Genomic DNA, 22,902 nt, shown 5'->3' on the forward strand with positions numbered 1-22,902 from the left:
GCAGATCTGATTTTTCTACGTGTCTAACATTGTAAAATCAATTAAAATAGTAAATCAATTACAAAAATCATGACATTTTGGGAGAAGTTTCTAAACATGTATATGAACATGTTAGAGAAAGAATTTCTAAAATATCACTTCTTATTTGTGAGAAATAATTATTTGAACACAGATATACTGCTTCTGAAAAACTACTAAAAATTTATTTTTGTAAATTTAATTGAAAATAATAAAACAACTCAAAAATTAGTAAAACTTGAGGAAATGTTTGTATATATGAAGATAAACATGTAAACGAAGAAATTTTTAAAATTTCATTTCCCAATTATGAAAACTCATCTATTTTGCAAAAACATGCACGAACATGTGCATGAACATGAACTTATTTAAAACTTAATTTTGTAAATTCAATTAAACATAAAAAATTAATTCTAAAATTGATAAAACTTTGGGAAACATTTATAAATATGAAATTGAACATGTTAGAAAAAGAATTTCTCAAATTGAATTTTCCATTTGTGAAAACTCATGTATTTTGCAAAACTTGTAAATACATGTGTACATAAACTTCTTGATTTTTAATTATTGAGTTAAACAATATTTTGAAACCTTATAAAATAATTTTATAGACTTAATAGAATATGTATATAATATTGAGTTAAACAATATTTTGAAACCTTATAAAATAATTTTATAGACTTAATAGAATATGTATATAATGTTTGTTAAGTCCAAAAACCAATAACTTAATATTTTGTCAAAATTACTCAAAATCAAGAATTGTGTGTATGTGTGATATTGAGCTCAAAGTATTAACACACAAGTATAAGTCCTAAACTAATTTACCCAAGCTTGATTGGTCTTCAATATGCTTGACTTGGTAAACTCACGGATGAAGCTTAAACTTGAATCTTTAACTTGGATTTGTATAGCTTCACTCTACCATTCCGCCAACCTCCATTGGATTTGATCATGAATGCTTGATTCCATCCATCCTCCAATTTATTATTTGTGTACAATAAATAAAAAACACAAATACTAGATAAACAACATTAGTGATAAATTGTTTGTTAAACATCATCAAAACAAAGAGGCTAACAATCTCCCCCTTTTTGATAATGATAAATAATTTATAAAAAGGATATATGCTTGAAAGGAAATGAATATACAATATTATAATTATCATGCATATAAATAAAAAGAATATACTCATAATATTTCTCCCCGTTTGACAACATCAAAAAGGGGAAACCAACAAGAATGAAGAGAGCGAAAGCTCCCCCTACCTATAAGCATGGGTGAGTATAAAATAAGTATAGGGATTGTTCCCTCTATCAAAATACCTCATGAATGTATGAAATGAAGGCTAAGGCACACATGTAGTTAGCATAGATAAAAACATGCTAAAAATTACTCACGTATATCAAGATAAAGAGAACACATGTGGATGTATCATTGAAATGGTGTGTCTCAAAACATAAACATAAAGATCATGTATAAAAATAGATTTATGAAATCAAAAGAACGGTAAACATGAGGATCATGAAAAAAAGAGTTTTCAAATGAAAACAAATCACTCAAATGAAATCATAAATCAATATTTAAGTCCAAGAACAATGTTTGATCAATAAAGAAAGCTTTCTTTGTAGAACTTGATCAAACCACATATAGAATGCATTATAAGACACAATTGAAATTTGAATCATCTATTTGTGCTATATAATGAATTCAAAAGAACAAATCAAAACAAAATTTTCATTGTTCAAAAATAAGATTACAAAACGTACAAGAATCATGAACTATGAATAAAAAAATTATCTTTAAAAGTATAAAACCAAATCATCATTGATTTTCACAAATGAGAGAGGCAACCATATCAAGCTCTTGAACTTGTTTCAACCCATATAAATATTTTTAGCACCCGCTAAACAAGGTTTGAGAATAAACACCCAATAAATCTGGGGGTTATATAAACACCAACCTCTCAACAAAAATCAAAACTAGTAATCATGAAAACAAAAGAGTTGATCAAAGAAAAATTGTTTTCATATCCAAAAAAATTTTAAAACATAATTTTCAAAACCAATAAAAAGAAACATAAAAACACTAAGAATTCTTGGTTTAAAAATAAAATATATTTTGGTACCCAAGTATTCTTGGTACCAAAAAGTTTAGAGACATGACCCCTATCATTTAAGCTCAAAGCCCTATCGTTATGAACCCGTTTGGGCACATGTGGTGCACTAACACGGTCAAAATAATAATCACTCAAATGACCCTTCCGATTGTAATTTGTGCAATAAAAGAGATTCATTTGTTTTTGTGGATCATTAGCTCGTGCACGGGAACCATTTGCAAATAAAGATTGTCTTTTAGAAATATTTTGCAAATGAGAAACATCATTAGACAAAGGTGGTCTATTTGAGAAATTTGACAAGTTTGAACATTTTTTCAAGTCATAACAAAACTTCGCCAAATGGCCAAATCTACCACAAATATCACATTTAAACACATGTGGTCTACTAGAAACATTTGGCAAACGTGATTTTCTTTTCAAATCAAAACAATACTTGGCCAAATGACCAAAACGATCACAATGATCACATCTATACACATGAGCATGCTTATGATGAACAATGGGTGCATGTGTGTGTATATGTGATGAAGAAACTTGATGAGATGCATAAGGAGCATTGACATTTTTACGTTTGTGTGCATCATAACAAAATTTAGCTAAATGGCCTTTACGGTCGCAAATAGAGCACTTATAAACTTTGCTATATATGTGTGCAAATGAGTGGATGGTTTTGACTTAGACTTGGCACACATATCCATAAGCTTCTTATGATTATTAATGCATGTTTTCAAAGTTGAATCTAAAGATTAAATGTGTTTATTCACAAGATTCAAATCTTCATCATTAGGCACATATGCATTTTTATTAGAAGTAAAACATAAATAGTCATTTATAAAAGAAGCAGTATCATTTTTCATGCTCTTTACTTCTAACTTAGCATTATCTCTTTCATGAGTTATCTTAGAAACATTTGAAGTTAAGGAAACATGATCCAATTTTAATTTCTCATTATTTTCTTTGAAGATCACATTTTTATTTGAAATAGTATCAAACTTAGAAGCTAATAAATCATGATCGGGTTTTAATGCAACATGCTTGCTTTTTAATTTTAAAAAAAAATATGATGTAATTTGTTGTAGGCATGCAATAATTTTTCAGAAGCACAAGCAAGTTCATCACTAGATAAATCATTAATGAATTCGAACTCGCAAACCTCACCAGGGCTATCGCCTAGTGGCCGTGTGCATGAAAATGAAGCTCCACATGAACTAGAAACGGAAACCTCCAAAGCTTGTTGGATCGCCTCCAAATTTCCTTGATGTGCTTCTATAAGTTTTCACAATGTGTAAGCACTATCAAAAGAATCAAGCTTGTTAGAAAAAGATGAATCGAACGCATTATGTAAAAATTCTAATAAAAGCTTATTCATGGTAAATATTTTATGATCATCTTTACTCCACTTGGATTTCTCCAAAGTATGTACAATATAAGTACAATCTATAATTTTTCATAAATTAAAATGCCTAGATCAAAAAAAAAGTTTGAATCTAACACACCATTGAGAAAAGGGAAAATTATCCAAACGAGAAGCAACATTAATGGCATAACCTAAACTAGGTGCACCGTGCATATCCATAATATATATATATATATGCAAGCAAGATACAAATAAAATCAAAACAAGATTAGGACAAAAGATAACTTGGATCTTTAACTCAAGGTGATTAGACCTTAAATCAAAGAGCACCAAGCTCTGATACCAATTGTTAGACCCTAGAGGAGGGGGTGATTAGGGTATTATGCTTATCTAATCCAATTTTTTGCCGATTTAAAACTAATTCAAATATTATTTTTGCAAGATAGATATACAATATGTTATGAGCAAGAATATGCAATATGAACAAGTGGCAATATCCTAACAATGATATATATTATGAGATATATGTGCGAGGATATGAAACTAAGGGTAATATAGAGATATATGTGCGAGGATATGAAACTAAGGGTAATATAAACACAAACAAGATAGTGGTCACTATGAGCAATAGATAATTATGAAACTAAGGGTAATATAAACACAAACAAGATAGTGGTCACTATGAGCAATAGATAATGGCGACAAGGATGAAATGAACAATAAGCACAAGTGAGACGTCAAGGCAATCACAAACACACAAAGATGATCACGGAGTTCGGACCTTCCATCCTACGTCTCCGCTCCCCACTCCCGGTGAGAAATCCACTATCATACCGAGTTTTCTACGCTTACCCGAAAAACGTTTACACCTCACAATACGGTTTTCTAGCTAACTGAAAACTCTACAATCTCACACTCTTGTAATCACACTTTACACCCTCTAAGTGTTGGCCTCTAGCATGTGTCTCCCTCAAGTGTTAGGAATTACAATCTACATCTAGGCATTACCACTTACCTCACTCCTCTTGGGACGACCCCGTCTCTCACCAAACACTCCTGTCGGTGTACAAGTATATTACAAAGTGATCTACATAATTAGGCTCACAATACAAATAAATTGTTCTCTACAATAGATGAGAACTCAATTAAGCTCACACTCTATGTCACAACCCCACAACCCAAATATACTATGAATATAAATACAATAAGCTCAATGGTTGTGTGTGAACAAAGAAATACAATAAAAACAATTAATACTCACTATGAAATCTACCTTATGAAATTAAGATCAAAATATATAAAATGCTAGAATTGAGTTTAAGAAAAACTTCTCTATGGATCAAGAGAGAGAGGGAGAAGAGTTGGACGCTCAAACATTATTGGTGATCTTCCTCAAGCCCTTGCGAAACTTTCTTCACAAACAAACTCTTGTAAACAAACTCTTTTAAACAAACTTCAAAACCCTTAAACTTATTTAAAAACTTTTCTTGGATAATTGTAAGTGTTGAGGGATGATGGGTATTTATAAGAACTCAAGACAACAACCCAAAGCCAAAGAAAAGCCCAAAGAACGAGGCAAATCCCAAAAAAAATCAGAACCAGGAAAAATAGAGCCGTTATGCAACGGTAACTTGTACGGTCGATTGTGCTACTGTAGCGGTCAACCATGTGGTACTGTAGCAGTCTGGCAGATCTGATTTTTCTGCGTGTCTAACTTCGTAAAATTAGTTAAAATAATAAATCAATTCTAAAAATCATAAAATTTTGAGAGAAGTTTCTAAACATGTATATAAACATGATAGAGAAATAATTTATAAAATATCACTTCCCATTTGTGAGAAATAATTTTTTGAACACAGATATATAGCTTCTGAAAAACTACTGAAAACTCATTTTGTAAATTCAATTAAAAATAACAAAACAACTCCAAAATTAGTAAAACTTATGAAAATATTTGTATATATGAAGATAAACATGTAAACGAAGAAATTTTTTAAATTTCATTTCTCAATTGTGAAAACTCATCTGTTTTGCAAAAACATGCACGAACATGTGCACAAACATAAACTTATTTAAAACTTAATTTTGTAAATTCAATTAAACATAACAAATTAATTCCAAAATTGATAAAACTTTGAAAAACATTTATAAACATGAAATTGAACATGTTAGAAAAAGAATTTCTCAAATTGAATTTCTCATTTGTGAAAACTCATGTATTTTGCAAAACTTATAAATACATGTGTACATAAACTTTTTGATTTTTAACTATTGAGTTAAACAATATTTTGAAACCTTATAAAATAATTTTATAGACTTAATAGAATATGTATATAATGGTTGTTTAAAAACCAATAACTTAATATTTTGTCAAAATTACTCAAAATCAAGAATTGTGTGTATGTGTGATATTGAGCTCAAAGTATTAACACACAAGTATAAATCCTAAACTAATTTACCCAAGCTTGATTGGTCTTCAATATGCTTGACTTGGTAAACTCGCGGATGAAGCATGAACTTGAATCTTTAACTTGGATTTGTATAGCTTCACTCTACTATTCCGCCAACCTCCATTGGATATGATCGTGAATGCTTGATTCCATCCATCCTCTAACTTATTGTTTATCTATAATATATAAGAAAACATAAATACTTAACAAACAACATTAGTGATAAATTATTTATTAAACATTATCAAAACAAAGAGGCCAATACTGTCAAGATCTCCTTGATCTATAAGGCAAAGATCTCCTCGATCTATCAAACCTTTCTGTTCAAAACCTTTCGATTTAGGCAAATATCTCCTTGATCTGTTAAAACCTTTCGGTTCAAAACCTTTCGGTCCAGGCAAAAGATCTTTCGATCTTAAACAACCTTTCGATTTAGGCAAAAGATATTTCGATCTTAAACAACCTTTCAGTTTAGGGCTATGTTCTTTCGGGCACAGATTAAAGCTTGCACACTTTCAGATTCTACAGCAGCAACACAACAGCATAAAAGATATTTTCGTCTCTAATTTTCGTATCATTTTTTTCATATGTCCAAGAGCTCTCCAAGAGGCACTATATATAGGCCTCTAAGACCAGCTCAAAGGTCACCCACATTTAATTTGACCATTACAAACATAATGACAATTAAGTTTATAACAGCAAATAATATAAATGTTATAAGTACTGCATGCAGTAACGTCTGAACGCGAGGGTTGTGATCCTGCACAACACAAGGGTTGCATCCAGTCTATCGCGGACATGAGGGTTACGTTCTCTGTTGTGAACGTGAGGCTCTCCCTATCTGTGAACGCGAGTCTCGTCAGAGTTGCGAACGTAAGGCTCGCCCGCATGCTACAAAGCAGCCTGCGAAATAGTCCTGCGTGGCAGCCTAACAAAGCATCACTTAGCACCTCAGCCCGATTAGCCCTGATCCCCAGCACATTGGCCCATGGCTCACGAGCCCACGGCCCACGACTCACTAGAACTTATGAGAGATTAATTAAATAAAAACAATTCTCGGCTTGTCGTTGGAAAGTCTCGGACATAGGACCTTTGAGTTATCAAAACTTTAACTTTCCGCTACGCTACTAAGAATTTCAGAAAGATACCAGTAGTTAATAAATACATAGTTTGAAAACTCATTTTTGAAAAGCGGTTTTGACCAAAAATATCCAACAACTATCACTTTGTGGGAATATTTTGTTAGGTCTCATGTTTATGAGCATACTATCTAATCTAGTTTTGATGATTAATAAACAATTCCTAACAATATTTTTCGAGTGTTTATTTTCTTGTTAGGTATTCTACACAAAGATCCTCCGTTGGAGGTATGATGGAATTGAGCTTAACGATGACATTCAAAGGAGGTTGGCGGAAATTTGGAATGAAACATTTATGCACTCAAGACAAGACACAATATTGCGCTTCATCCATGATTACCAAGATCGAGCTCAAACGAAGATTTCTAAGCTTGGGCATATTGTTTTTAGTTTAGGAATTATATCTTGTGTACTAATACTTCAAGCTCAATTTTATACACACACATTTTTTGATTTTATCACAATATAGATATTTTTAAGAAAACATTGTATTATTGTTTTAAATCTTTTATTAAGTCTATAAATAAATTCAAAAGATTTTAAAATTTGGTTTAAGTCATTGTTTCAAAATCAAGTGTTTAAACGAACACGTATTTGTGAGATTTTGCAAAATAAAGAGTTTTCACAAACGGAAAATGATATTTCGAAATTTTCTTTTATAACATGTTTATTTTCATGTTTATAAACATTTCCCAAAATTTTATATTTTTTGGAATTTATTTGCTATTTTTTAAAAGAGTTCAAAGTCCAATTTTATTGTTCATAAAATTATCTGTGCACGTTATCAGTCAACTGATGAGGATCATCAATCGACCGAAGAAACGCGATAGAAAAGCAGAAAAGTTTCTGTTCAGTCGACTGATAAACCATCAGTCGATCGAAGCAGGACATCAGTCGACTAATGATTTTATCAGTCGACCGATGAAGGATGGCGGCCTCCAATGGTCAGCTCACCAGTCGACTGAATAGTACCATCGGTCGACTGATGTCACTGTAACACTAGTTTCTAGATTTTAGGGATTTTTGTTGGATTTTTTTGGTTTCTTGGGGTTTGTTCTAGGAACCTATATATACCCCTTGCCCTCAACCTTGTGAACAATCCAAGAAAAGTTTAAAAATCAATTTTGCAAGTGTTTAAGGGTGTTTTAAGTGTGTTTTACAAGTTTGTTTATGTGAAGATATTTTCACAAAGAGAAGGAATTGATTTTCAATATTGAGGAGCTCTTCTTCAATCATCTACATCTCTTTGAGAAGTTTTCTAAACTCTTTTTATCAAGCTTGTTCATACTTTAATTATTTTACTTATTTGCTAGATTAATTTGATTTTAGTTTCATTGTTACTTATCATATTCACACACAACCACTTGAGCTTGAGTTATTCTCACATATTGTATAATTTGGGTTGTGAGTGTGATTGAGTGAGCTTAAACTTAGTTCTCATCTTGTTTAGAGAACAATTCATTTTTCTTGTGCTAAATTATTGAGAGAAAACATTTATAATACACAAGGACACCGAGAGAAGTGGTTGGTGAGAGACATGGTCAATTCCAAGAGGAGTGACGTTGGTAGTAAAGCCTAGAGAGAGGTGGTAAATCCAAGCACTTGAGGAAGGTGACACGGGCTAGGCCAGCACTTAGAGAGTGTATTGTGTGATAGCAATTGTGTGAATTATAAATGTTTATCGGTGAGCGTTAAAAACCGATTGTGTAGTTATCTTTTGAGATAGTGGAGATTCTCCTTGAGGGTGAGGAGTGGAGACGTAGGTCGTGGGTCGACCGAACTCCGTGATCAATTTCCTTGTGTTTGCGTTTGTCTATTTGGGCACTATCTCTCTTATTCTTATGTTTATGTTTATTTCGCCCATTGTTTAATTACTTATTCTTGCTCATAACTTGTTGAATATCATAATTGCTTAGATAGATCGTTAATAAGTTTTAATTTGGTATTAATATCGGATTAGATTAGCAAATACCATATTCACCCCCCTCTAGGGTACTTTCATATTTAGCATGTGCTCTAGAAGAAAAATTAAAACGGGAGAATCAAAATTCAATGGTTATTATTGTGACCGATTTTTTGTACTCTAGATTTAAAGATATGAATTATATATATATATATATATATATATATATATATATATATATATATATATATATAGGGTGAGGTTCTAATAAAAACCTCCTTAGCCTAAAAACTAAAAACCTATCCTAACCATAAATGTCATTATTATACTGAGTGCAATAAATTTTACTGCCATTAAAGAGTGCAATAAATGTCATTATTATACTGAGTGTAATAAATAGGGGCAACAAACAACCAATGAATCCATATTCACTGGATTGAATCCAGATTCACTCCAGTGAATCCAGTTTCACCTCACATAACTGAATCTGGATTCACTGCAGTGAATCTCGATTCACTGCAGTGAATCTGGATTTCTTGGTTGTTTGTTGCCCCTATTTATTGCACTCAGTATAATAATGATATTTATTGCACTCTTTAATGGTAATAAAATTTATTGCACTCTTCACTCCAGTGAATCTGGATTCACTCCAGTGAATCTGGATTCACTCCAGATTCACTCCAGAGAATCTGGATTCACTCCAGTGAATCTGGATTCACTCCAGTGAATCTGGATTCATTGGTTGTTTGTTTCTCCTATTTATTACACTCAGTATAATAATGGCATTTATTGTACTCTTTAATGGCAGTAAAATTTATTGCACTCAGTATAATAATGGTATTTATTCCAACAATTCACTAGCTCTCTCTCTCTCTCTCTCTCTTCTCTTCATCTTCTCACTCGAAATGTAGGTCGTTAGATTAGATAGATTGGATGGTTAGGATAGGTTTTTAGTTTTTAGGCTAAGGAGGTTTTTATTAGAACCTCACCATATATATATATATATATATATATATATATATATATATATATAAGTGCAAATGTGCAAAACATGCACAAAGACCAAAAGAGAAATCTGAGAATAATGACCAGTTATGAGTTTCTATGTTTTTCATACCGATGCAATCAGAATATGAAAAAATATAAAGACTAAAGTTATAGATCTCTTCAACAGATTTCTAACAAATCTTAGATCACCTCATTCCGATGTCGGATGAGAAAGTTACAGTTAAAATACCGAAGGTTATTTTCCTAGTTAGACTAGGTTTTCTGGTTCGGGTCAAACGAGTTTATTTCAGATTTGCATATATATATACATGTGTTTTTACAAAAATTATTATATTTTCATCAGAGTTTCAAACTTTTATTTCTATGTCTAATTATAAACTTGTAATAATTAAATATATACATAATACATAATATTATATTATACTTCTGTTCATTTTCTTTTCGCAACGAAAGGATTGACAAGCCTTTTGTCCACGTAACCTACAAAGTTTTATATAAATCTGAGTGATAATAAGGATGTTGTTCAAACTAAAGGGTATTTTGTAACTTTTTTGTGAAATAATATAATTCCATTTTCATAAAATTTATTCCAATTATGAGAATTATAAGTAATTAAATTGCTTATTTTTTTTCTCAGTTATATTGATGTGCCAACTCAATACGAAATATGAGACTGGAACAACATTGCTAAGCACACAAGTCAAATTTAAAATCGGCGATGGCAATTGATGATATTTTTGAAGTAAAGGAATTGAATGACGGCGATGTACGTGAATTTTAATTTATTTTAGTGTTGAATTATTTTCTAAACATTACATATATTCAATTATGGTTTTTAACACTATATCAATAGAAGAAACATGATACAATGATAAAAGTTTTCTTATTATTACACAATATACTAGATACATTTCATTTAAATCGTTATAATGATGTATACAAAATTAAAATTAAACTAAAAATATAATATAACAGCTGTATAAATACATTACATAGACCTTAAAAGATTAATACTTTGATTGATTTATCATGCACTTTGTTATTTTGTTGGTTTTTTATAATTTAATTGATGATGAATATATGGTTTATGTATACTATATTTAGGAGAAATATTTCATTTGAAACGCTCAAATCATGGGAATTAAGGAGTTGTCGGGTTGGTGATATCCTTCTCATGTTGATTGCAATACCAAGTTGAAAGAGATCATTGGGGTTCTTCGCTGCAATCATCATAAAAAAGAAAAGAAATATGTAGAAGAAAGGTAAACATGATATTATATTTTTTTATAAATATAAATTATTATAGTTTATAAAAATTAAATTGAATAATCAATATATAACGCAAAAATGTATTTAACTTTAGATACAAACTTACCTTACAAGTGATAGATAGAACATGCATCACTATATTTGTAATATTCCATCACGACGTTCTTCATTTGATAAAAATTGGTCCTTCAGAATTACCATCTTCAATAGGTTTGGTAAATTATATCGAAATTATATTAAAGTTTTAGTATGTTTTCAATTTAAAAGATGAAATTGGAAACTAATATATATTTTCTTAAACAAGATGTAGACAACAATGAGATTTCGCTTGCAATCAAGAGATTAATCAGTAGAAATATGTGTTTCGATGTTAAGGTTACTGAGCTTAACACAAGTAAGTGCATTGAAGACTATGCGGTTATTAAAATCATTGATGATAATGTAGACGATGAAAAACTCAATGGGCTATTACTACTAACTAGTGGAAAGTAACATTTCCATTATCTTATTAATAAAATTATATTCTTCAATTATATGTAACGTATTCATTGTTCTAATACTAAATTTACTTTTATCAAGGATAAAAAATCACTCGATATGCTACTGATTGATGGCGATGACAGTCAATCAATTCAATATACTCCAGACTTATCGACATCTGGAAATAGTTCTGATAAAAAATCAAAGAAGAAGGATTTTGCTAAATTTAATATTAGTTTTATTATTTTAAAAATTAAATCATTGACGTGTTATTCTAAGACAAATGTATTATTATCACAGGATGAGAAACCAATTGAATTGAATCAGGATGGTACCATTTAATTCACTCCAAACTTTTCCACACTGATATTCACCGCTAATAGAAAAGGCAAAAAGAAGATTATAAATGTTTTGCCTATTACTACACTTGACTCTTCTGCATTTAAAACCCCACATATAACTAGTGAAAAAATAATGATACAATCAACTTTGCTTATTTATACATTAGTTACTTTTGATATACAATTTTTTAATGTTAAATTTACTAAATAAACATGTTTTTATTTTATAGAAATGGACAAGCAAACAGCTCTTTCAACTTTCAAGAAGAGGATTAAGATGGAGAAAAATAATTAGAAATTATTATAGATTTTCTTAATATTTTGCTTATTACATTCTATGACTGGTTGATTGATTGAAAACTTTTTTTGGTGATGCATCATTTTTGAATAATATTTTTTAACATTAAACTATCTTATATCTTGATTTCATCCAAGTTTCATTTAGGATATTTTGATTATCTTTATTTTATTCATTTATTATGAAAATTTTAGTTTAAATGATCCTAATTTTAATTATAGTTTTATATAAGTTGTTTAATATCATTATTTCTTGGTGGGTACATGATGTCTAACCTCAATGGGGATGGATGAGAGTATGGTTCACGTATTCTGAAGGGGGTTAAATTGTTAGATCATTAAAATCATATTCGAATAAGAGTGATTGAAACGCGGAGAAATATAAATGAATTACGATAATATCGTGCTTAGCACGGGCTAAAACACTAGTTGTTAGGTTAATGTCAACAATATGAATAGTAAATAAGGGATATCAGGTTAAATCACAATGTACGCAATCAATTGGTACATGTCTTTAGTTTTCTTGTTTTTGTTATAAAAAGGAAAGGCTTAGAAATGTAAAAATAAAAAGGCTAAACTGCACTTATACACCTAAACTGCACTTATACACCATGTAGTTTCACCTACTTTGCACTTATAGTCACTTGTGTTCTGTGAACTTTAGGCACCTTTTATATCATAAGTTATTTCAAATTGGCAAAGTAGTATATTCTGACATGAAAATCATAAAATTTTAGTTGAATGTTCTCATATGGTCCTCATGTGCTAATTTAATTTATAACTTTCTGATCATTAATACCTATTGAATTATTGTTAAACATATCTAATTTCTATTTCAAAATACAATAGATAGGTTTAGAATTTAATATAAATCTAACAAAACATTAATTGTTAAAAAGTTTAAAAAACTATCATGTGACTATTATATGGGAAAATTTACCATTTTATAATTGTTGCTGTTTCAATCTCAAGGTTTACATTATAGACCCATTCTTACTTTACCACTAACTCATGTGGGACTAAAGTAGCCGGACATTACAATAACTATATTTTTAAAAATATTTTTAATTTTTACTTTCTAAGAAAAATATACTACAACTTCTAAATAAAATCTGTTTTGAAATATAAATTATAACTCTTGTTTCAAACTGTCTTCCATAATGTAAAGGGGAAAATGTGAGAATTGTGGGTGACCTGGATGGTTGGTAGGTTTCAATATGACTCCCAAATTGTTGGGTTTGATTCCTGTTATGGTGTTCACTCACCTAAGATACAGTATTCACAAAATGATACGATAAGAGTCCTAGTCAACTCCCAAGAGTTCTAGGCATTTTGACTTCTAAGTTGAATATCAAGATCATGTCTCTTTATCAAGATAAGCCTAAGGTACATCGACTCCTCAGTCGAGTATCAAGCCTTTGACTCCTTATTAAGGTAAGCCCAAGGCACCACATATGGTCGAATCCTCCAGTACAACTGGACCATCATGGCTAGATTACAAGACATTGGTATCTTACCAAAGTATAAACCCAAGGCACAATTACAGAGGTCTCGTCCCCACCGACTCATCAAGCCAGCACCCTGGTGTCGACACAAGAGGCAATACTAGCCAATACGAGACATCTTGACATGCTAGACGAGTCGACATATTTATATCGACCGAAAGGCGGATATTAAGCTGAGATAAGACAACGTCTCACTTAGTCGGACAGGCCGATACTGTAGGCTGTCTAAAAATCACAACAGATAGATGATCACAATTCGATGGCTTCCAGAAGGCTATAATTTGAAGACTTTCACGTAGATCGATAAAGGTTACAATCTGACGATATTCACAGCAACTGATGAAATCTTTAATCAACAGCCTTGACAACCTCGAGAGCTATAATCTGACGACTCTCATATTTTTAAGGAGCCAAGATGAAGATTACAAGGTGACGGTCTTTGCAACGCTTTAGCAAAAGAGACTACAAATTGACAGTCTCTTCAAATCCAAACGCAGAGCTCACCTCTGCGTCCCAGATTCAAAACGCATAGCTCGTGGTCTCGTTCCAAACTCCCAGAAGCAAAACGCAGAGGTCCTCCCTGCATTACCACCTCAAAACGCAGAGGTTATCCCTATGTTACAACATCAAAATGCAGAGTTCGTGGACTCAAAACACAGAGTTCGCATAGAGCCCAACTCTGCGTCCCAGACTTAAAATGCAGAGTTCATGCAGAGCTCAACTCTGCGTCCCAGACTCAAAACGTAGAGTTCATGCAGAGCTCAACTCTGCGTCCCAGGCTCAAAATGCAGAGTTCATGCAAAGCTCAACTCTGCGTCCCAGGCTCAAAACGCAGAGTTCATGCAGAGCTCAACTCTGCGTCCCAGGCCCAAAACGCAGAGTTCATTTCTGCGCAGCGTGACCAGTGCGTTCAGCCACCAAAATAGGCCCAACTCTGCGTTTCAAGTCTAAAACGCAGAGTAGTTCGGGCCCTGAATGTTATTTTTCAGCGTTTGACTCGTTCAAAACACGAATTGAACGATTTCAAAACCGTTTTCCCCACGATTTGGGGAGCTGTTTAAGGGGGCGGTTACACCCCATTCAGCCCCACTTAGGAGCGAATTAAGGGGGCGATTACACCCCTTAATCCCCTATAAATAAGGATAAACTCAACTGAGTTCGGGCTAGCTTTTTGGATCTGGGACTTGGCAGCAAAGGGGGAATTTCTTGGAGCAGAAAGGGCCTAAAGGGATCGGCATCATTCTCCAACGGAGATCATCTTCAACTTCAGCAACGAGGAGCTTGTCCTTGGCTTACAAACCGATTTTGGTTAAATCAACTCTTTCATAGAGTTTCAAACTCGTTCAGAGTTATCAACTCATCAAGAGTTTCAAACTTGCCACGTAAGTTCTCCACAACGTCAAATCGTGAGGAGGAGATATCGTTCCAGCGAATCAAGACGTACGGATCGTCAACGCAGAGCAAACTCGACGCGAGCATTTGAGGGAGGCACTCCATCCCCACCGTAAAGAACCCAGAATTAAACAAAGGGGAGAATCCAGATCATTCTCCTCTCTTTTGTAATCGAAATCCAATTGTAATTAAGATCGAGAGAATCTAAATCAAATTTTTCTTTCATTTCTTTTACTGTAAATTTTCCACCAAACAGATACTCCTAAATCGACACGAAAGGCGGTGTCGGTCGATCCTTTTATCAAGGATGACCCTATTTAAGGCAGTCGACCACTCACTGGGCATTTCTCAGAGACGACTTAAGGGACATTTCCTGCTATCGACTAAGTTGAGGACTCGACCCTGGTCTCAAGCCTCTCCCACCGAGCAAATGTCAACATCTCAGACCACCTCGAACAAGTCTTATCCAGATATTGGCCTGACAAAGTCTCTATGACTCGTCAGCTCAATCACTTCCCGAAAAATACGAAGATACATTCTCTCATAATGAAGTAACTTCCCCTCCAGTCGCCAGTCAACACCTGTAAAGCAAGGTACGACTCAGCATGCCTGCGTGCCTTCTGCCATGCTCATAAGTCACTTCCCGGATATCGCAGAGACGCCATCTCCCATGCTGAAATGACTTCCCTTCCAGTCGACAGCCGACACTTATAAAGAAATGGACGACTCATCTTCCAGCTCTCGTTTTGCCACCGCCATTCTGCATGGCCAAAATGATCAATCTATCACGGACATCCACGCTATAGGTGGATGTTATTCACCATCTGAGGAGGGGGAAGAGACCCATGAAAGCAAAGTAAGTAAAAAAGAAGCTAAAAAGGCAAGAAACAAAGAACAATCTAACTCTTCTAGTCCATCCAATATGAGAGATGATAAGCTCTAATGCACATAGCATAAGAACGCATAGTTCTAAACTCCACTCAAGCTCATGTTTATCAACTGACTTATGCACATAGCATAAGAACGCATAGTTCTAAACTCCACTCAAGCTCATGTTTATCAACTGACTTGATCGTCGGAGGAACCATGGAGAACGCATAGTTCTAAACTCCACTCAAGCTCATGTTTATCAACTGACTTGATCGTCGGAGGAACCATGGGGGAACCGGTCCCCGCCCTCTCACGAGTTATTTCTGTCTATGCAGCGCGGACATCAGACCCTCATTCAAGAACTAGGTGTAAAGCTGGAGAAGGGAACAAACCCTCCATCGTCCTTCACCACCCCGTAACAATCCTCTTCTGGATTAATTGGCTATTTGATATCGAGCATCAACATTTCCCATATTAGAAAGAAAAGAAAGAGTAGTCAAAACTTAGAATATTACTTCTCTTTCTATTTTTTTTTCTATTTGGCAATAAAAAAATGATTCCAAAGTTAATGAAAATTGGTGAGTGTCACAACAGTTTTTAACTCAACTCTCCATTTTTTTCCACCCCTATCATCAAAAAGTACTTCCAAATGGAAAATCATAAGGAAGTATAAAAAAATGTCAAACTGTCTAGTTTTGTTGACTTTGTGTTAGAAAGGTATTTTCAAAAACTTCACTTTTCGCTTGAAGAAATTTTCAAAATAACCGCATTCCCAATTTTATTCCCAAATTTTGACCCACTTCAAACTTTATTACGAAAATCATCCCACTTTCTCGTCACGTCAGTATCGTGGTCAGAAAGTGGGTCGATTTTTTTAATCGCGTTCCTAATTAGTCGGGGTTACCAACCCCGACTAATTAGGAGCTCGCTCACCACACTGTTGGAGTTTGACAGCTAAATTAGTCGGGATTTTGTAAACCCCGACTAATTTAGCTGTTTCCTAAATAGTCGGGGTTGGGAACCCCGACCATTTCGAATTGGTGCCCAGCCACATGTTAAAGAAGTGAGAAATTGGCTAAGGGACACAATAGTCGGGGTTGCCAACCCCGACTACTTGTTCTAGGTCTCGTCCCCTATATAAGCCAACCGAAACCCTTCTCCCCAAACCCATCTCTCCCAGCCGCCTCTCTCTTCTCCAACTCCGTCACTCTCTCGTTTTTCTGCTACCCATCTCAATTTCAACCCCATTTTGCGGCCGAAATTCGTCGTGAAAGTTTGTTTAAGATCTCTAGGGTAATTTCTCGCATTTTAGTCGCTCTCTCATTTTGCTGCCACCCATCTCAAGTTCAAACACAACCGGACGTTGAGATCATCCGAGCTCATGTTGAAGGTGAACGGGGAAGGGGGAGAGGAAGAAGAGGGAGAGGGAGAGGAAAGAGAGTTGTAAATATTTGTTAAACTTCGATATACTTCATACGATGTTTATGTTGTAAATTGAATGTTACGTATCCGATTGATTTTGGATTTTTAGTAAGTGAATTGAATGTTACGTTTGAAATTGATTATGGATTTGTATGTGTTTATTCGTGTTTGAAAGTATATGTGTTTATTTGTGTTTGAAATTAATTGTGGATTGATAAATGTGTACCAAAAGTTGATGTTAAACATGTGGATTGATATGCATTAGCAGGAGTGAGATTTTTCAGCTGAGTGTGGATGGATGATCTTTGCCAAATGATCGGGGTGCACGAAATGATCGGGGTTCACAACCCCGACTATTGTGTGCCTTAGCCAATTTCTCACTTCCCCAACTTGGACTTGATTGTGGAGAAGAATTGGAAAAAGCAGATTTTTGGTCATAAGTCGACTCATGCACAGGCATAAGTCGACTTATGGTAAGTCGACTTATGTTGGTGCATGAGTCGACTTACGTTCTGCTCTGGATTGTTGGTTTTTTGCTCTGCCAAGTCGACTTATCAGGTCTGATAAGTCGACTTATGATCTCTTCTCCAGTTGCTGTTTTTCGCTCTGCCAAGTCGACTTATGCAGACTGATAAGTCGACTTATGATGGGTTTTTTGGAAAGTTCAGGTTCCTATTTGCAGTCTGTTTGGGTTTCTGTTTTGGTATAAATACCAATACGATTTGAGGGTTTTGTGAGGAGAATTTTGGGGTTTTGGAGCACAGAAAAAGAGAGATCTTTCTGAGCTATTTGTTAGGGTTATTGGTTGAGAGATTGAGAGATTTGTTGGTGAGATTAGTTGGTTCGTTTGAGCGATTTGTAATCTCAATTTGTACTCTCCTTCTCTATTAGTGAAAACCCACCCCCTTCTTGCCCCGTGGACGTAGGCAATTTGCCGAACCACGTAAAACCTTGGTGTTTGTGTTTTGTTTGGTCTTTCTCTCGGCGTTCGTTGGTTTGGTTTCTCAAAGCATCAGTCACAACAAGTGGTATCAGAGCACGGGCAACGCTTGGGCTATTTGGAGGAGTAGATCGCTTTGGAAGTTCATCTAGGGCTTCGTTTGGTGATAAAGGTGGGATCTTTTTTTGTAAAAATCTCGTCTTTTTCAGTTTGGATCTATTTCTCGTTTGTTTCCGCATTGGTTTGGTGGTGCCTTGAGGATTATGGCCGAGAAAGAAGGAGTTGTGGGCAGTACTTCCGGCGTGAAGACCGTCCAAAGCTTGAATATCCACTCAATGAAGATTGATGTGGAAAAGTTCAATGGCACAAACAATTTTGGACTTTGGCGATGCGAAGTCATGGATGCGCTCAACGCGCAAAATTTGGAAGATACGTTGGAGTTGGACGGGAAACCGGACAACATTGATGAGAAGGTTTGGAAAAAGATGAATCGAACGGCGTGTGGTGTGATTAGGTCTTGTCTCACTCAAGATCTAAAGTATGATGTGATCAATGAGACTTCTGCAAAGAAGATTTGGGAGATCCTTGAGAGCAAGTATTTGACCAAGAGTGTGGAGAATCGCTTGCATTTGAAGAGGAGGCTTTACCGCTTCCAGTTGAAGAAAGGAACCTCCATTGGTGATCACATGAACCACTACACGAAGCTTCTTGCGGATTTGGCGAATGTGGATGTTAAGATTGAAGATGAGGACAAGGCGTTGTTGCTATTGAGTTCCTTGCCTGACGAGGAATATGAGACCTTCGTTCTTACTCTTATTAATGGGAAGGCATCTCTTTCGTATAGTGAGGTCACCGCTGCACTTGTGAATTATCAGCTTCGAAAGAAGGATAAGGAGACTTCGTTTGAGCCGGTAGCGGGGGCGTTGGTCGCAAGAGCAAAGGGTCCAAACCGTAGTGGGAGGTCGCAGTCTAGAGGGGCACATCTTGGAGTTCGTAAGAATCAATGTGCCTTTTGCAAAGAAGATGGACATTGGAAAGCCGATTGCCCAAAGTTAGTTGATCGAGCCGGGAAGAATAAGGGAAAAGCTATTCAAGCTTCAGAGGCGAATGTTGTCAAGGCTAGTGGCAACGATTCAGATTCGGATTCTTCGGGCTACTCGTTATCTGCACTGCCGTCAGTTTGTGTTGCCTACTCTACAGAGTGGATATTGGATTCGGGTGCTACATACCACATTTGCCCTAGGAGGGATTGGTTCTCCAGCTTTCAGGAGTTGGAAAGAGGGGATTTCGTGCTCATGGGGAATGATCACAAATGCTCTATTGGTGGTATTGGTACTGTTCGGATCAGGATGAGTGACGGGGTGATTCGGGAGTTGGTTGGAGTGAGGTTCGTTCCTCAGTTGAAGAAGAACATCATTTCACTTGGAGCTTTGGAGGCAGCTGGCTATAGGGTGACCTTGGCGGATGCACGCTTGAAGGTTACATTTGGGTCCATGATTGTGATGAAGGGCGTCAGAAGAAGAAATTTGTATTATTTGCACGGAAGCACGGTGATTGATAGGGAAATGACGACTTCATCAGATTCGGCTAGACTGTGGCATTGTTTGGTGCTGGGGTATATGATTGGTAATACCGTGCATTGGTTGTTGAGGAGTGCTATGACCTGCAGATTGAAGTCCTGTGAGCACATTAGGATGAGCGAGACCGTGGTGGAGTTTGGCACTTCTATCCATCGAGCGAGGGGTCTTTTTGGAGGTGTTCAGTCAGGCATTTGGGGGCCTTCCAAGGAGGCATCATTGGGAGGTAATCGTATCTTGGTTTCCACAGTTGGTGATTGTTCTAGGCATTATTGGGTCGCGACCAGTTCCCGTTGGTGTAAAGTCCTAGAAGTCAACAACAATTGGAAGAAGTGTATTGGCAGAAAGGTAACTCATTGTTTCAGCTTTGGTAGGGGTCCTTTCTTGCGTTGGTGCCGAGCTCACGGCAATAGGAGACACTTCATTGGTGTGGAGACTTTGGGGCGACGAGATGAGATGACAGTTTCGATGGGTCGTTCCTTTCTGGAGGAGGATCGGCGTTTGATGTCGAGCATTGGCATTGGTGTGCGGGCTTCGACATATTTGGGTCATCTTATGCATAGGTCGCCGACTGCTGCTTTAGGAGTTATTAGATCTGGTGGAGCTGCTTCAGATTTTGGGTCGCGTCGGATATTTGGATACCCAGCATTTGGTCACATCGTGGATGTGAGATTGGATCCGATTGCGCGTTTGGGGTTCGGAGGCTCAGTTGATTATCGTTTGGGAGCTTCTGATTTTGTTCTGAGCAGGTATGTCACTTTTGACTCTCGGCAGGTGGAGAGTGTTGATCAGGTCATTTGGATATCGCAGCAGGTGGAGAGTGATGCTACTCCACGTTGGGTGGAGATTACTCCACATACTCCAGATCATACTGCGTCATTTGGGATTCCAGCTAAGGTGACACAGGTTGGAGATCATTTGGTTTTGGATGCAGATGATGGATTGGTTTTGGATTCAGTTGCAGCTGGTAGATATAGTTTGGATATGGCCATTGGTTTACCTCAGGTGGAGGTGTTTGATTTGTCTCAATTTGGGGTCATTGGGAATACTATCAGTTGCAGATCGTTTGGTGATATTGGAGAAGAGTTGCAGACTTTTCTATTTGATTGAGGGCCTTTGGAGGCCGTTTGGGTGAACTACGTGAAGGCTTGATTCCTTGGGCAAAGGATACGTAGGCAGTCATTTTGATGCAGCCGATTTGGTGAGCGACATCGACATTTGGGGTGAGTGTTCACACTCTCATTTGGGTCTCAGCATGTGAGGCATTTGTTTGGTTGGTGTCGGCTCAGTTTTGGGAAAACTTCGCCGAGGTGGAGAATTGTGGAGAAGAATTGGAAAAAGCAGATTTTTGGTCATAAGTCGACTCATGCACAGGCATAAGTCGACTTATGGTAAGTCGACTTATGTTGGTGCATGAGTCGACTTACGTTCTGCTCTGGATTGTTGGTTTTTTGCTCTGCCAAGTCGACTTATCAGGTCTGATAAGTCGACTTATGATCTCTTCTCCAGTTGCTGTTTTTCGCTCTGCCAAGTCGACTTATGCAGACTGATAAGTCGACTTATGACGGGTTTTTTGGAAAGTTCAGGTTCCTATTTGCAGTCTGTTTGGGTTTCTGTTTTGGTATAAATACCAATACGATTTGAGGGTTTTGTGAGGAGAATTTTGGGGTTTTGGAGCACAGAAAAAGAGAGATCTTTCTGAGCTATTTGTTAGGGTTATTGGTTGAGAGATTGAGAGATTTGTTGGTGAGATTAGTTGGTTCGTTTGAGCGATTTGTAATCTCAATTTGTACTCTCCTTCTCTATTAGTGAAAACCCACCCCCTTCTTGCCCCGTGGACGTAGGCAATTTGCCGAACCACGTAAAACCTTGGTGTTTGTGTTTTGTTTGGTCTTTCTCTCGGCGTTCGTTGGTTTGGTTTCTCAAAGCATCAGTCTCAACATTGATCACTCTCTGCTAAATAATCAGGGTTGGGAACCCCGACCATTTCGAATTAGGCATTTCAAAATTGTCGGGGTTCCCAACCCCGACAAATTTAAGTATGTGCTAAATTAGTCGGGGTTTCAAACCCCGACTAATTTAGCTGTCAAATTGTGATCAAGGTCCAAAATAGTCGGGATTGACAACCCCGACTAATTAGGATCGTGATTAAATCACTTTCTGACCACGATGTTGACGTGACTAGAAAGTGAATGGATTTTCGTAATATAGTTTAAATAAGATCGAATTTTAGGAATAAAATTGAGAATGAGATTATTTTGAAAATTTATTGCTTTTGGCTTTTATGGTAGAACCGAATGTTCATTGGTTGGTCTGCATTTTCGCTTTAAAAGTAGCCTATACCTTGAATTGCGGTCACGGCACGGGAACCAAAATTATTGCCAGAATAAGCGGTCCGTGACTTCTTTGATTTTGATCGGACAATCAAGTCATTAAATTTGCTGAAAGTATGTGGTTATAAATTTGTTTGTAACTAGACTTATATAATGACTGTCCTATTTGCATATTTTTGAAGTTCTGAGTTCTCTGTAGTGTTTTGGCAGTTTGAAAGTAAATTGAAAATATATTAGTTAAAAAAATTATTGTTGAAAGTAAAATGTAAAAATGATGTAACAAAATAAAATTAATAGGTAAATGTAATTAAAACCATTTAATTAGAATCGGTTACCAATTTTATCACTTTCATATGACTATCATTTTTTTAGAGAAAACCAAAACTATATTAAATACTATGTGGTAGCTTTCTTATATTTTACTTTGATGACCACTTACATATAACTAAACACCTAAACTCTTAAAAGAAAGTTAATTTTTT

Source organism: Asparagus officinalis, chromosome 1 (assembly GCF_001876935.1).
Source record: "Asparagus officinalis chromosome 1, Aspof.V1, whole genome shotgun sequence".
In the NCBI taxonomy this organism is placed as follows: domain Eukaryota; kingdom Viridiplantae; phylum Streptophyta; class Magnoliopsida; order Asparagales; family Asparagaceae; genus Asparagus; species Asparagus officinalis.